The 17716-nt window shown below is 36.9% G+C and overlaps 1 protein-coding gene and 1 long non-coding RNA gene across 5 annotated transcripts in view; one reads left to right on the forward strand and one right to left on the reverse strand.

Annotated features, from left to right (window-relative positions):
• The window catches only part of FCHSD2 (FCH and double SH3 domains 2), a 296241-nt gene that overhangs the window by 195213 nt on the left and 83312 nt on the right, over positions 1–17716 (forward strand). The window lies entirely within an intron of this gene.
• On the reverse strand, positions 6923–16229 carry LOC122231380. Its single transcript, XR_006208594.1, has 3 exons — positions 15233–16229; positions 10317–10534; positions 6923–8270 (listed from the first exon to the last, which is right to left on the reverse strand). It is a non-coding gene; the product is annotated as an uncharacterized LOC122231380 (long non-coding RNA).

Raw genomic sequence — 17716 nt, forward strand, 5'->3', positions numbered from 1 at the left:
ACCTGAGTGACCAAGCATGACCAATCTAAATGAAAGTACAAAGGGAGTTTCCAAGCATTAAACTCATGGGTGCTCTTCCTTTGTAACTTTATCTTCAATGCAGGCAATGTGCAGACAAACCATGAAGATGTAGGGATTTTTTTGGTTCTTACCAAAAATAAAAATGCTCTAAATAAAAATGTCTGTTGAGAGTGCCAACAGCATGTGAATTCAGAAAGTTATCTTTTAAGTGAAAGAAAGTATGTTTTTTATGGTATTCTTGTCAACAAGAATGTACCCTAAGCTTTATGGGTTAAAAACTTTATCTAGTATACTGAACTTCAGACTCATTTCCTAGCAAGCACAATTGATTTTAGTTAGATATTAAGAATGTGTAAATAAACTCTGAAAAGGTACACTTCAAACAGTGGGAAAATAACAGATCATAAAGGTAATGAAGTTGAAGTTCTCTAGAAAAAGAAAACTTTTGATCCCTACATCATACTGGGCCAAATTATAGGTTCATTAAAGATAAATGTAACAGACAAAAACATGGGTCAATATTTATCTGATCTGAGTGTGAGGAGGAGATTTTTAAGTATTCCAGCAAAGGTAGACACTACATGGTGTGATTTGACCCTTCCAGATGTTTTCAACATGTAATACAATAATAATAACAACAGTAACTAACATTTATTGAGCCAAGTACCAAACCTTGTAGTAAGCGCTTTACTACAGTCAAAGTGCTAAGATTGAGAAACACTGCCCTAGAACTATATGATCTATAACCCTAGTCTGCTTTCCAGGTTATGCAGACGACAATGTCACCTGATGTTTTGCCGTGGTGTAATGAGTATTGCAAGCTTCCCAGTCTGCAGCATCTGTTTCCTCACTGCTTGCTGCTCTGCTGCTTAGCAGATGCCATCTGTATTATTAATGTTCTGTTACAGCAACATCCTAATGCAAGATACTAATTCTATAGTAATTAGGACAAAGGTTAAACCACTAAAATAGACCCAAAATGTAATAGCTCAGATAAGATAGATGTTAATTATTTCTCATGCAATAGTTCAGGATAGATTGGTAGGTTCTACCTCATGAAATTATTTAAGGACCCGTGTAACAAGGTAACTCAACTAATTTCTGTCATCACCAGCTTGGCCAAGCCTGGGGCATTGACTCATTTGAGTTATATCCAGTGGATAGAGGAAAGAGAACATGAGGAAGACATACCATTTTCTTAAAATCTAGTTGTGAAAGTGGCATATATTACTTCTGTTCACATTGTGTTAGAAAGAACTTATCCACATGAGGGGCACGTGGGTGGCTCAGTCGTTTGAGCACCCAACTCTTGGTTTCAGCTTGGGTCATGATCTCAGGGTTTGTGAGTTTGAGCCCCACATCAGGCTCTGCTGACAGCATGGAGCCTGCTTGGGATTCTCTCTCTCCCTCTCTCTGCCTCTCCTCTACTGTTGCTCTCTTTCTCTCTCAAAATAAATAAATAAAACTTGAAGGAAGGAAGGAAGGAAGGAAGGAAGGAAGGAAGGAAGGAAGGAAGGACGGACTTAGCCACATGACCAGACCATACAGCAGAGGAAGCTAGGACGTGCAGTCCCACCATGTGCCTAGGAAGACAACAGTTTCCACCATAACCCCTATCTGTGCTGCCTCTAAATATCTGATAAGGCAGATGACTGTGAGAGTTAAAATGTTTTTATAAATCAATAAGAAAAATAGAAATGTCCTAAATGAAACCAGGAAAAGCTAAAATTTAGCTTAAAGAAGAGAAATATGCCCTTGCATATATGGTCAATATTTTCAATATTTGACAAGAGAGCCAAAAACTCCTATAAGAAGACACAGGAGAAGAACTCCTTCACATTGGTCTTGGCACTGATTTTTTTACATATGACACCAAAAGCACAAGCAACAAAAGCAATGACAAATAAGTAGTACTACATCAAACTGAACTTCTGCACAGCAAAAGAAACACACAAAATGAGACAGCAATCTATAGAATGAATGACAGAAAATATTTTCAAATCATGTATCTGATAAGGGATTAATATCCAAAATATGTATAGAACTCCTACAATTCAATAACAAGAAAATAACCCAATTTAAAAATGTACAGATGAACTAAATAGACTTTTTTTTTCCAAAGAAGACATACAAATAGCCAACAGATACATGACAAGGTGCTGACATCACTAATCATGGAAATGCAAATCAAAATCACAGTAAGATATCACCTCATACCAATTAGAATGGCTATCATGAAAAAGACAAGAGATAAGTGTTGGTGAGGATATGGAGAAAGGGAGCGCTTGTGAACTATTGGTAGGAATGTAACTTGGTACAGCCACTATGGAAAAACCGTATGGAGGCTCCCCCCAAAATTAAAAATAGAGACATGTTTGATCCAGAAATACCATTTCTGAGTATATTATCCAAAGGAAATGAAAACAGAGTCTCAAAGAGCTATCTGCACTCCCATGTTCACTGCAGCATTATTCCCAGTAGCCAAGATATGGAAACAACCTAAGTGTATGTATATATATATGTGTGTGTGTGTGTGTGTGTGTGTGTGTGTGTGTGTGTGTGTGTGTGTGTGTATACACATATATACACACACACATATATATATATACCACATCTTCTTTATATACGTACAATAAAATGTTCAGCCATGAAAAAGAAGGAAATCCTACCATTTGCAACAACCTGGATGAACCTTGAGAGCATTATGCTAAGGGAAATAAGCCACACAAAGACAAATACTGTATGATATCACTTATATGTGGAGTCTAAAAAAGCCAAACTCATAGAAACAGTATAGTGGTGGTTACCATGGGCTGGGGAAATGGGAGAAAAGGGAGGTACTAGTCAAAAGGTAAAAACTTCCAGTTATAAGATAAGTTCTGGGGATCTAACATACAGCGTGGTGATGATAGCTCATAGTACTATATTATAGACTTGAAAGTTGCTAAGAGAATAGATCTTAAATGTTCTCACCACAAAAAAAGGAGATGGTTGGGCACCTAGATGGCTCAGTTGGTTAAGTTGGATGTGATCTCGTCACATATTTTGCAATATATAAATATATCAAACCAACAAATTGTACCTTAAACTTACACAGTGTTATATGTCAGTTATTTTTCGATAAGGCTGGAAAAAAGAGAAATATAAAAGACTAGTGACGATTCATCTATAGTCATTTGAGTTTTGACAAAGATATCAAGACCATTCTGTGAAAAAGAATAGTCTTTCAACAAATGGTGCTGAGACAACAATATCCACATACAAAAGAGTATAAAAATTAATTCAAAGTGAATTAAAGGCTTAAATGTAAGAGCTAAAAGTACAAAACTCTTAGAATTTTCCTTCTTTAGCTTTAGCATTTATATCCTAGGAATTTATTGTAAGTAGACATCTATGAAAATATTTGAGTACAGAGATGAGTACAGAGATAAAAAAAATTAAAAGCAACTAAAATATTTAAAAATAAAACATTCAGGGGCACCTGGGTGGCTCAGTTGGTTAAGTGTCTGACTCTTGATCTCATCTCAGGTCATGATTTCATGGGTTTGTGAGTTCAAGCCCCACATTGGCTATACATTGTCAATGCAGAGCCTGCTTGGGATTCTCTCTGTCCCTTCCCCGTTTGCTCTCTTTCTCAGAATAAATAAATAAAATTAAAAAATAAAAACAGGGGCACCTGGGTGGTTCAGTCGGTTAAGCATCTGACTTCAGCTCAGGTCATGATCTTGTGGTCAGTGGGTTCGAGACCCATGTCGGGATCTGTGCTGATAGCTCAGAGCCTGGAGCCTGCTTCGGATTCTGTGTCTCCCTCTCTCTCTCCCTCTCTCTCTCTCTCTCTCTCAAAAATAAACATTTAAAAAAATTAAATATAAAATAAAACATTCAATAATTTGAAATAATTTAAATATTTGATAATAAATAGTAATTTGTGATATATCTAAATGATGTCATGTACTATAATTCATTTAAAACAAAATTTTTTTAACCTTTACTTATTTTTGGAGAGAGACAGAGCGTGAGCAGGGGAGGGACAGAGAGAGAGAGGGAGACACAGAATCTGAAGCAGGCTCCAGGCTCTGAGCTGTCAGCACAGAGCCCGATGTGGGGCTTGAACTCACAAACCTTGAGATCATGACCTGAGCTGAAGTTGGGCACTTAATCAACTGAGCCATCCAGGCACTACTATAATTCATCTTAACTTACATTGTAGAAGATGATTTAATGACATGAAAAATGTTAACACTGTATTAACTGGTTAAATGGATCATAAATAAAATGTATTTGTTCTTGTGTAACCTACTAATAGCTTTACCTTGGTATTCCTATTATGCACTTAAAAATTAAAGCCCAACCTAAATTCTTATAGCTCATCTGTTTTAACTTAATGGCTTAAGATTAAACATCATTTTGTAAGTGAAATTTTTCTATTAACTTTATAAATATATACTCTTTTAAAAATAAATTCAGTGAAATCCGAGTAATAGAGATGTTGTGACAGATATTTTAATGATTGATTTATTTTAAAAACATAATGAATAATGTAGCAGGAACTTTATAAACTTTTAACTACAAGTTTATCTATCTATATCTATATCTGTATCTATATCTATATATCTATGTCTATTTAATGTTTATTTATTTTTGAGAGAGAGGGAGACACAGAATCCAAAGCAGGCTCCAGGCTCTGAGCTGTCAGCACAGAGCCCAATGCGGGGCTTGAACTCACAAGCTGTGAGATCATGACCTGAGCCAAAGTTGGACGCTTAACCAACTGAGCCACCCAGGTGCCCCTACAACTTTATATTTTTTAGCCATGAGTTTTTTTTTTAATAATGTTTGTTTATTTTCAAGAGAGAGAAAGGAGAGAGTGCGTGAGCATGGGTGGGGGAAGGGCAGAGAGAGAGGGAAAAAGAGAATCCTAAGAGTCAGATGCTCAACTGACTGAGCCATCCAGGCGCCCCTTGCCGTGAGTTTTTAATAGGTTTGTAGTATTATCTGGATTTCTAACAGGAGTGTTCAAAGTTATACCAAAAGCTGGCAGTAATTTCAAATCATTTTTCAGATCATAAGCATAGTTGCTTTGTAATTGTTTATGAATGTAAATGTGAGTATAGTGTTCTATGGCATAGTTGTAGTAGAGCCCTTTTTCTTTAACTTTAAGAAAGATAAATGTTCTGTTTGATTACCAGATTACCAAAAGAAGATTTTCACAGTACCAAGAAACCCAAATACAAAATTAAAATTAAAATTAAAATCTATTATGCAGCAGTAAATTACTCTTAATGTATTTTAGCATAATTTTCTAATCTTTTCTATGCATGTATTATATATACATGCATCAGACTTAGTATTATTTTGTTCACGTTAGTGCTTTTTTTTCTCACGTAAAATACATTGTGAACTATTCCTGTCTTTATTACTTGAAGATGTGATTTTCATGACCACATAATATTTAATTAAAATGCCATAAATTTTCTTGTCCCCTTTGGTCTGCTTTTATAAATCTGTAGTAAAGATTCTTTTATACAAATATTTGTACACCTCTTTTTTTTCCCTAAAGTTTATTTATTTTGAGAGAGATAGCACACTCAAGCAGGGGAGGGGTAGAGAGAAAGGGAGAGAGTGTCAGCACAGAGCCTGATGTAGGGCTCAAACTCACTAACCTTGAGATCATGACCTGAACCGAAACCAAGAGAAAACCTCTTTGATAACTTCCTTAAGATACCTTCTTACAGCTTCATTCCCTGGTCAAAACCAAAGATGTATTAATACTTCCCGTATACACTGATTACCTTCCAGAAAGATATCATTTTATGCTTCTGAAAGTAGTGTATGAAAGTACCTATTTTCTTGTACCCTTATCAAAACTATATTTTTTAATGTTTTTTAGTTTTATTTATTTTGAGAGAGACCATGTGTGAGTGGGGGACGGGCAGAGGGAGAGAGAGAATCCCATGTAGGCTCCATGCTCAGCAGCTCACATCTGAAAAAACAGATAATAGAGCAGGTAAGACATTCAGTAGGGCTTGATCCCATGAACCGTGAGATCATGACCTGAGCCAAAATCAAGAGTTGGATGCTGAGTGCCCAGGTGGCTAAGTTGGTTAAGCATCCGAGTTTGGCTCAGGTCGTGATCTCATGGTTTGTGGGTTTGGGCCCCACATCAGGCTCTTTGCTGACAGGTCAGAGCCTGGGGCCTGCTTCAGATTCTGTGTGTGTGTGTGTGTGTGTGTGTGTGTCTCTCTCTGCTCCTCCCGCCGCTCACACTCTGTCTGTCTCTGTCTCAAAGATAAACATTAAAAAAAAATTTTTTTTTAAAGTTGGATACTCAACCAGCTGAGCCACCAGGGCACCCCAAAATTGTATTTTATAACTAACTAAATATACCTGTATGAGCAACAATTTGGATAATTATATAATATTCGTAATTAAATATTTTAATTTTTTGCTTGCTAATAAATTGAACATTTTCATTTGTGTTATTTAAACCACTTTTCTTGCCAGTTACAAATTGACGAAAAGGGACGCCTGGTTGGCTCAGTTGATTAAGCATCTGACTCTTGATTTCAGCTCAGATCATGATCTCACAGTTGGTGAGATTGACCCTGGTGTGGAGCCTACATAGGATTCTCTCTCTCCTCTCTTTCTGCCCCCCCTCACTCTTGCTGTCTCTTTCTCTCAAAATAAATAAGCATTTAAAAAAATAAAAAACAATTTGGGGTGGCTGGGTGGCTCAGTTGGTTAAGTATCCAGCTCTTGATTTCAGCTTGGGTCGAGATCTCACAGTCATGGGATCAAGCCCCACATAGGGCTCTGCACTGAGCATGAGCCTGCTTTGGATTCCTTCTTCTTGTCTCTCTGCCTCTCTCCCCCAATAGCATGCTTGCACTCTCTCTCTCTCTCTCCCTCAAAATAAATATACAAACATTAAAAAAAAAGAAAAAAACAAATTGAAGCAAAGGGTGGATGATTAAAAGACCAAGACAATCACTGCTGAAGATAGTAATGACACATTAACAGAGTTGCAGCCTATATTTTGTACCAAGCAAACTGATATCCAATGTAATTTATTATGTTCTATATCCTATGAGATGCTATTTTAGACATTGGAGATACAGTACTGTTAGCAGACATTTTTATTTCAGACCATTCATTTATAATTTAACAGATATTTTCTAGGTGCTTTCTGTGTACCATTTACTGGAGGCACAATAGAGAACAAGATCCACATGGCCTCTGTTCTCTTGAAGGAGAATAAAAATATAAAAGTAACTTCATTCATTATTTATTACTTGCCACACATCGTGCTAATATTATTCCATATATTATTTCCTTTAATATTAAAATGATATTTGGAAACTGCATTTTGGAGACATACATGTGTGTGGTCAGTTTTGTTCGTATCACCTGAAATACTAACATGCTTTATAAAAGGCCTTTTAGTATCAAAAATGTGGTGCATTTGTGAGCAGCGTAGAATGAACACACACATGCGACAAAGTCTCATTTCACTTAAATATTGTTGTGAGACCTTCAGTCCCTAAAATGTTTGTAGTGACAAGTTTAAAAGGGTAAGGATGATAAATAATCTGATTCCCACTTAGGGCTAAAATGTATTTGTCCTCCCTCTTTAAATTAGAGCCAGGAATCATCTGTGTTAGGCTATAAATGCCTTTTCAGCGTGTCTTTGTGCTTTCTACATAGAGAGTATAGCACTGGTGCACAAAACACAGGGGGCTCTTGCCATTGGAGACTGTCTAATCCACAGATACGAAGAAGCTCCCTGGAACTTTACTGCTTGTTTACAGAAAGTCACCCACCATTGTTATAGATGCCTAGAAGGCGAGGAGTTTTCTCTAAGAGATCAAAATCTAACAGAAGCTGGAATGTTTGCACCAAATAGGCAGCTTTTAAAATCTGAGTAAACCTCCACAACTCTTTAAAGAAAACTAAGTTATAATTGTAGGTAACATTAAACTTTGGAATAAGAAAGTAGAAAGTTAATATTTTCTTTTATAATTTTGAATCCATTACTCAGGTATTTGAGGCACAATGTGTTACAACTACAGTCTTACTAAAATGCGGGGGGGATATGTTTAGTTGTAACTTTTTTAGAAGACGAATTATTGTCACTGCTGCTGAGAAATGGATCCTGTCTTTCTTGATCTTCCTTGCTTTCTTCCTGAATGTCCTCAGTTAATGTTTTTTTTCTGTGATTCAAATAGTGCTGAGCACAGCAGAGGTTGTTGCTGGAATTGAATTAAGAATGGACATGTGAGTGTTTATAATAAGAAAGCCAAATTCTTTTTTCATAGACTCTGTACTTGAAAGCTTTGATGTCCTGAATAACTACATACCCCCAAAAGTACAATTTGGCTACTATATTAAAATTTGAAAATATCCTGCTTTACATGTTTAGTTCAAAGGCCACTTTCATTACATACATATAAAGACCAAACTTCTGTGACTCTTATCCTTATTATATTTTTAGAAAGTATTTATAATCTTGGGGCACCTGGGTGGCTCAGTTGGGTAAATGTCCAACTTCAGCTCAGGTTGTGATCTCATGGTTCATGAATTCAAGCCCCGCATCGGGCTCTGTGCTGACAGCTTGGAGCCTGGAGCTTCTCTCTGTGTCTTCCTCTCTCTCTGGCACTCCCCTGCTTCACCCTGTCTCTCTCTCTCTCCTTCAAAAATAAGTAAACATTTAAAAAAAATTTTTTTTAAAGAAAGTATTTGTGGGGCGCCTGGATGGCTCAGTCAGTTAAGCGACCGACTTCGGCTCAGGTCATGATCTCACGGTATGTGAGTTCGAGCCCCATATCGGGCTCTGTGCTGACAGCTCAGAGCCTGGAGCCTGCTTCGGATTCTGTGTGTGTGTCTCTCTCTGCCCCTCCCCTGCTCTCTCTCTCTCTCTTTTTCTCTCTCTCTCAAGTAAATAAACATTAAAAGAAAAAAAGAAAAGAAATGTAGCTGTCACGTTTGAGTATACCATACACCTAAGATTGTTTCAGTCAGAGGCTGTCATGGGGCTGTAATGATCAGACCATGTTCACTACAACCATCAGTTGTAGTTAGGAGGAGACCAAAGGAAACATCTAAACCATCATACTATTTCCTTTCCATTAATGGTCCCATATATCCAAAAAAAATGTATATCAACTCTTCCCCAAAATTTCAATGTAAGGAACTTTCATATTGCTTGCATTAGGGATATTGCCTCCTGAACTAAAATTAAAGCTTTATATTCTCCATGCTAACTATTTTCTGGCATTTCAGTACTTTCATGTCAAAAGTACACATAAAAGATGCCACTGAAATAACAGCCAAAAGATCAATATGGGAAAATTCTAGATTTAATTTGGAATGCCAAAAATTCTTAGGTTTGCAGCAGTCATATTTGCTATCTGATACCTACAATTTCCTAGTTTATATACCTAGAGAGCTGAACGTCTATTATAGTTTCTTCCAGAAGTCTTTCGGTTTCCTCCATCAGGCCTTTTGGCCCTCTAGCTCTCCTTGCCTCCAGCTTAAAAACTTTTGTTTATAGTTTTTATATAAGTATAAAACAACAACAAAAAATACCATTTAAATGCAAACAAGTCTATAAATCAGTCAAATTCAAATTGATGAAATAATTAAATATGATAGCTGATAAAGATTAGTGGAACATAAATTGCTACTTGAGATATGAATTATGATGCTGTCTCTAAGCTGTTTTGAAAATCCGTGCCTGTTCTTCCGTATGCCTATAATGACTCTTCCTCATCACCCCTTTTGTTTTGTTAGTAAAGTGTTCACAGATGTCATTTTATCTCCACATCTTGCAAATATGTCATTTACATTTTAAGTTCAAGGTCATTTCAAGTACAAGAGCTCTTTTCATTAACCTAGGACCATTGGATTAAAACAACTTGACACATTGATCATAAACATAAGCGTGGGCACAGAGATCCCACGGCAATTCCCCAGTAAAAGGTTGATCTTCCATATTGTCCTGGATTAAATTATATCATTTAAAAATTATTTAGATGAAAACAAAAAAATTTAAATTGCTACAATGAATTTATGAACTGCAAAGATTATGTGATTATACCTTAGCTTCCACTTTAAGAAAAACTACTCTGATTAGTTTTATCTATGCTCTGTATATGTGAGGAACAAAAGAGATTTGGGGCTACTGAAATTGGAACACAGGCAAGAGATTTCTGAAAGCACTATACTCAAGCCAGTAGATTTTGGCTTGAATGTTTTGACATATACCTGCCTTAAGATCATCTGGGCATGTCACTCACCTTTATCACATTTTACTTGAGTGCTGATTCTGATGGATTTGTTAGAAATGAAGATTATGGTTAGCAGTAGAGTGAGATGGAAAATAATGGATGGCTGACAGACTAAAATCAGTTTGTATATATTAAAAAATGGTCAAAACCATGCTTATTAAAACTTCTCAATCAAGTATTTGTGGAGTCTCTGAAGCTTCTTGGAAAATTCTGGATTCCCTGGAGCACTGAGGTAAAAACATAGTCACTAAATAAATAGCAGCAGCAACAATAAATCTTGGGGAGAGAAAGAGGAATCTGATTTCCTGAAGTACTACATTACATTATTTAAAAACATTTTTTTAATGTTTATTTTTGAGAAAGAGAGAGGGAGACAGAACACAAGCAGGGGAGAGGCAGAGAGAGAGAGAGAGAGAGAGAGAGAATCTGAAGTGGGCTCCAGGCTGTGAGCTGTCAGCACAGAGCCCAACGCGGAGTTCGAACTCACAAGCCATGAGCCAAAGTCAGACGCTCAACCAGCTGAGCTACTCAGGCGCCCCCAATTACATTATTTTAAATGGAAAGTTCTTAAAAGATTATGACATATGCAAAGAAACAGGAGTGTATAGCCCTTCGAGAGGACTAAAAGGAGTCAATAGAAATTGACCCTAAAGAAGTACATACATTGGACTTACTAGACAAAGATTTTAAATCACCTATTTTTAACAAAGAGCTAAAGGAAACCATAAAGCCAAAGAACTAAAGTATGAGAATAATGTCCCACCAAAGAGAGAATATCAACAAAGAGAAATTATAAAAAAGAGCCAAATAGAAATCCTGGTGTAGGAAAGGACAATAACTAAAATAGGAATGCACTAGAAGGGTTCAGCAGCAAATCTGAGCTGGCAAAAGAAAGAATCCATGAATTTAAGGTGAGACAATTGAGATTATCCAGTCTGAGAAAGGAATATTTAAAGTCTGATTTAAAAGACATGAACATGGGGCACCTGGGTGGCTCCGTCGGTGGAGTGTCTGACTCTTGATTTTGACTCAGGTCGTGATTTCAGGGTAGTGAGATTGAGCCCTGCGTGGGGCTCCGCCCTGAGCATGGAGTCTGCTTGAGATCCTCTCCATCTCTCCTGCTGCCCCCTCCCCCGCTTATATGCTTTCTCTCTTTCTAAAATGTAAATAAATAAATAAACAAACAAAATTATAAAATGTTGATGGACTTATAATGTGTTAAAGATACATTTGTATGGCAGTAATAGCACAGAGGAGGGTAGCAATAGAGCTATGTAGGACCAAAGTTGATACACCGTTGAAATTAAGTTTGCATTAATCCAAACCAGTTTGCTTTAAATTAAGATGTTAGTTGTAATCTCCGGGCAACCACTGTGAAAATAATTCCCAAAAAAACATAATAAAAGAAACATCGAATTAGAGTGGTACACTTGAAAATGCCTATTTTACAGATCTCATGAGAAGATACATTATTCTTTGTTTTATAAATGGGGAAACTGAGGCCTTAAGTACATAATAGAATTAAGATTCAAAACCAAGTCTGTCACAAAAAAAAAACCCTCACTATGGGTCCTATAAGGGAAATAGATGAAAATCCTGGATAGAACATAGAAATGGTGAAGCTTTATTATTCTAATAATCATCTTTTACAAATACTATACTTTTTTGACTCCATCAGATCAGGAGTTTAAAGAAGGAAGATTCAGTACTTGCTTAGAGTAATATTTTTCATAAGCAGTGGACCTGGATTTGAATGCAAGCATATATGGTTCAAAGCTTTCTATCGGACCATACTGCTTTAGGGTTGCAACCTAAATATTGAGATGGTTTCACCACACTCACCAGCAATTATGCATGCTAGTAAATAACTCAAGAGGACAACACAGAGGGGCATATTCTTGATCTCAGCTCACGTTATGATCTCACAGTTCATCATTTCGAGCCCCATATCCGTCCCTGCACTGATGGTGCAGAGCCTGCTTGGGATTCCTTCTGTTTTTCTCTCTGCCCCTTCCTGACTTGTATGCGCTCTCACGCTCATGCACACTCTCTTTCTCTCTCAAAATAAATAAACTTAAAAAAAGAGAGAGGGAGAGGACAACACAGACTTCATAGAGAAGCAGTGTTGAATTTTCCTTTCCTGGAGTTTTATAGTTCACAGAGGGGAGCTTTCTTATTTGTTTCCTCTTTCACAGAACCTGAAGTAACCCAATGCTTTTAAACAAAACAACCACAAGTATAAAATTGGGTGATGTGTTTCTAATTTTACTTTATATCAATTGACATATTCAGTCATGTCTTAAGATATTTACAGTGATACAGATGCAACTCAGTACGTGCTTTGATATCTTTAAAAAAATTTTTTATTAAAGCATAGTTGACACAATGTTACATTATTTTCAGGTGTATGACATAGTAATTGGACAACTCTATAATGCCATGCTCACTGCAAGTGTAGCTACTATATGTCACCATTATAACACTATTACAGTACCATTGACTATATTCCCTGTGCTGTACCTTTCATTCCCATGACTTCTTTAATCTCTCTTAATTTGTGAAAATCTACTTTCTCTGCATCCTGGTTAAGTATAGGTAAGGTCTTCTCAGAAAGAAACAAATGCAGGCAGGCAATCATTGTTCTCTTCCATCAGCATAGGAGGACTGTAGAATTTTATGATTTAAGAGAGCTCAAATTTATCATCATCTTGATATTTATATCCTTGACTTTTACCCAAAGACTATTTTAGAATGCCCATTGCTCTTAGAAGAGTTTGCCTTCCTAGGCTGTATTAAGGAAACTAAAGAGATTTCAACATAACCATATGACTACGGAATCTGTGCCCTTCCTGGATCCAAATAAGGAGGCCACTGTTTAAAGTTCTCACTGTAGGGGACATTGCACCAAATGCTTAGAAAAATGTCACATTTTCTTTCTCCTAACTCCTTATTCAGCATAATTTTCCTCTTCCAACGTGTTCCAGAGAATTTCTACTTTCCTGAAAATAAATGTTCAGTGGAACACCCTAGTATTTTAAATTTCTGAATTTGTTAAGACAGCCCAATTTTCTTTTTTCTCTTCTCTTTTCTTTCTTTCTTTCTTTCTTTCTTTCTTTCTTTCTTTCTTTCTTTCTTTTTCTCTTTCTTTCTTTCTTTCTTTCTTTCTTTCTTTCTTTCTTTCTTTCTATCCTTCCTTCCTTCCTTCCTTCCTTCCTTCCTTCCTTCCTTCCTTCCTTCCTTCTTACTATTTTGAGTATTTACTATTACGAGGTTTGATTTCAAACTCAACTGATTTTAGAGATCAGGTTGATCCAATGAGTAAAGAGGGCAGGGGTAATAATACATAAGGGAGTGTGTGGTCTATGGGTAAGAGAAAAGAACATGGCTGCTTAAACACATTCAAATTCAATTTTTCAAATTGAAAAACTGCTAGACTATTAAAACATATGGCTGATCAAAGGCCTGTGGTTTCTCATTTCAGGTATTACAGACTTCTTCCCCTAGCAGTTTGTATCAAATAATTTTTTAAGTTTGACTACGTTTCAAATACATACTTGGATGAGTTAACCTACCAAATTTTTGCATAGTGGAGACCACCAAGGAGCTCATACTGCCAGATTAACTCATATTTGTATAAACCTTGAAAGAATGCTTCTGCCATTTCTGAGCACATATGTGAATTCTAGTTTACCATTGATTACAAAATTTGTGGTTCTTCACACAAGTCTATATTAATTGAAGTTTGTGCACAATTGCTCACTTGAAAATGAACAAACAAGTATACTTAGAACATTCTTGTGCCTTGCTCATTGAACGCTACACAAGGAAGGCACCTGGGTCATTCAGTCATTTAAGCATCCAGCTTCAGCTCAGGTCATGATCTCATGGTTCATGAGTTCAAGCCCCACATCAGGCTCTCTGCTATCAGCACAGAGCCTACTTCGGATCCTCTGTCTCCCCCCCTCCCCCTCCCGTCTCTCTCTGCCCCCCCCCCCAATAAATAAGTAAACTTAAAAAAAATAAATTTTACACAGGACTCAGATGCATCTTCACTGTGCATGCCCTTGTCAAATATTATAATTGTGGCACATTTACCTTTTATTGAAAGATTTGAGTAGTTCTTACCTTACTTTAAATTTTCTGAGAAATACATGTAGCTTTTGGAATGTATTTGTGATTCAGCTTTGCAATAAAAAATTGTCTACCTCAGACTTTTAGATCTGGTTAATTGAAGAGAACCAGGAATATAAAGCAAGTTATTGAATTATTATTACTTACAATTAATTACCTAGATGAATCAAAGTTTTTCTTATAATACAATCAAAAGAAATAATTTAGATAGTACAGCCAGTACAAGCTAGTTATCATTCATAACCCTTTATTTTTTTTAATGTTTATTTATTTTTGAGAGGGTGCAAGCAGGGAAGGGGCAGAGAGAGAGAGAGAGAGGGAGATACAGAATCCGAAGCAGGCTCCAGGCTCTGAGCTGTCAGCACAGAGCCTGATGCGGAGTTCAAACCCACGAACCGCAAGGTCATGACCTGAGCTGAAGTCAGACACTTAACCAACTGAGCCACCCAGGTGCCCCTCATTCAGAACCCTTTAGTGAGGAGTCTCTTAATTGCAAATAACAAACTCAACTCAACAAGACCTAATTCAAAGTAGCGTGAGCAAAGTGGGAATTTGTTGGCTCAGGTAACCAATCACAGAAAGGACAAGGGGGTGCTTATTCAGAAACCACCCAATCTGAAGACATTCCTTGTCCCTCCCTTTTGCCTCCCCATTCCCATCTTCACTCTGCCAAATTTCTCATCATTGCTTTTCCTTGTGAATTGGTATAAATCTCTTCTACTGAAGACAGACTTTCTCTATTTGGTAGGAAGACTAGCCATTTAGTTATAGCCATTTGGCTATTTTTGACTCACCTTCCATCCCAGCAATCACCTACTCTCGAGAGAGAGGGGGAGAGAGAGAGGAGAGAGAAAGAGGGAGAGCGAGAGCTCTAGGTCAAATATCATTAGTATATGTTAGCTGCCTGTGTCAGTTATAGTTATTACTATTTGAATGAAGAGAAGGGGGGAAGAACATTCCAAACCAACAGAATAACTTAACTGGAAACATGAAGGTGAGTGGCATTCTCTAAAAAGGCTCAGTCTGGTTGGGATGTAGAGTACAATGCAGATAACAATGATTAGAGATGGTGCTAATGAGAGGTAGTTTGGGACTAGATGGTAAAGGAACGTAGATACCAGCTAAAGAATTTTGACTTTTCAAAATATACAGTGGGAACCATTGAAAAAAAAATTGTGGCATCACTTTTTTTCCTAATCTGATATCCAGGCTTTCTTTTTATTTTTTTATGGAAAATTCTCAACATACACTGTAATAAAAAAGAGTAGTATAAATACCCCCATGTATTCATTACCCAGCTTTAACAGTTATCAATATGTGGCCAATCCATTGAAGATTTTTGAAGAAGGCAAGAAAGGAGATTAACATTGTGTCACTTCCTTTGCTTTAGTTAATTTTCACAATGTGCCTGTGGAGTATGTTGTATTCCCACTTTACCTAATTACAAATGAGAAAGCCATCAAAATGATGAACTAAGTAACAGTGCTGGGATTCTAACCCACATCCAACTTCAGAACTCAAGTTCTTTCCCGTGTTGCATAATGCTGCCTCTAATTATGATGTAGGACATTATTCTGTTAGAAATAGCTGCTGTACTGCTGTACTGGGGCTGTTGACCCTATTCAGGATGGTAGACGTCTCTGCCTCCAGCCACTCTGCCTCTACAGGCTCACCAGGATCTAAGTCTGTGGAAATGTTGAACCTCATCAGTTAAAATGACCATTTAGTCCAGTGATTCTCCAAGTATGGTCCCCAGACAAGCAGCAAGTTGTTAGAAAATGTAAATTCTCAGCTCCCCACCACCACCCCAGCCTACTGAATCAAAAATTCAGAGGCTGGGAGCTCATGATGCCTATATTGCTACTTGCTGTGTTTAAATAAAAATGCTCCAGTTTCCTGCAAACATGAGGTTAAGACCATCTACCAAGAGCATTTCTAAGGCAAAGCCATATCAGAAGAATTTATATGTTTCTTTTTTAACAAGTTCATGAAAAGCATGTCTTAAGTTAGGAATTCGTATTCAGACAGTACCAGCAGTCTCCCTGGGGATGTTACATGACTACGTGGAAAGGAATTTTAAGGCATTTGCACTGCCTATATTTAAAGTGCTTGATGGTGCCATCTGGTGGAGTAAGCACTATAGAATGTGCAGCTTTATTACTCAGTGCTTCAGGGATAGGTGTGCATTTTTTAAAAATCAGTGATATAGTAAAAGTTTAATGGAATAGCCAGACATAAGATGTACAAAGAGTTTATTTACTGTAAAACCTCCATTGAGGATATGATACCAGAACACAAGCAACAAAAGAAAAATAGCTAAATTAGACTTCATCAAAATAAGAACTTTTTGTGCATCAAAGGACGCTATTGAGAAAGTGAAAAGACAGCCCACAAAATAAGAGAATATATTTGGAAGTCATACATCTAATAAAAGACATGTATCTGATTATATGAATAACTCTTACAACCCCACAACAAAAAGACAAAACAACCCAATTTAAAAACGAGCGAAGGACTTGAGTAGACATTTTTCCAAGGACAACATACAAATGGCCAGTAAGCCCATGAAAAGATCCCCAACATTATTAGTCATTAGAGAAATGCAAGTCAAAACCACAAGGAGATACTGCTTGCATGGCTTGAATAATTTAAAAAAAAACAAACAGAAAACAACAAGCATTGATGAGGATGTAGAGAAATTGGAACCTTTATACATTGTTAATGGGGATGTAAAATGGTGCAGCCACTGTGGAAAAGTTTGGCAGTTCCTCAAATAGTTAGACATAGAATTATCATAGGACTCAGCAGTTCCACTAGTAGGCATATACCCAGAGAATTGGAAACAGGTGTTCAAATAAAAACTTATACATAAATGTTCATAGCAGCATTATCTATAATAGCCAAAAAGTGGAAACAACCCAAATGCCCATCAACCAATGAATGGGTACTAAATGTGGTATATCCATATAAAAGAATATTATTCAGTCATAAAAAGAAATGAAATATTAATACATTGATGAACCTTGAAAACATTATGCCTGGTGATAAAGGCAGGCACAAAATGACACGTGTTATATGGTTCCATTTATATGAAATGTCTAGGCAAACCCCTTAGAGGTAGAAAGATTAATGGTTGTCAGAGGTGGGGGCGGCGAGGGAGAAATGGGAGTCACCACCTAATGGATGTGGGATTTCTTTTGGGGGCAGTGCAAATATGCTGCACGTAGATGGTACTGGTGGTTACACAACATTGCGAATGTGCTAAAAGCCACTGAATT

The sequence above is a fragment of the Panthera tigris genome, chromosome D1, assembly GCF_018350195.1.
Source record: "Panthera tigris isolate Pti1 chromosome D1, P.tigris_Pti1_mat1.1, whole genome shotgun sequence".
Lineage (NCBI taxonomy): Eukaryota > Metazoa > Chordata > Mammalia > Carnivora > Felidae > Panthera > Panthera tigris.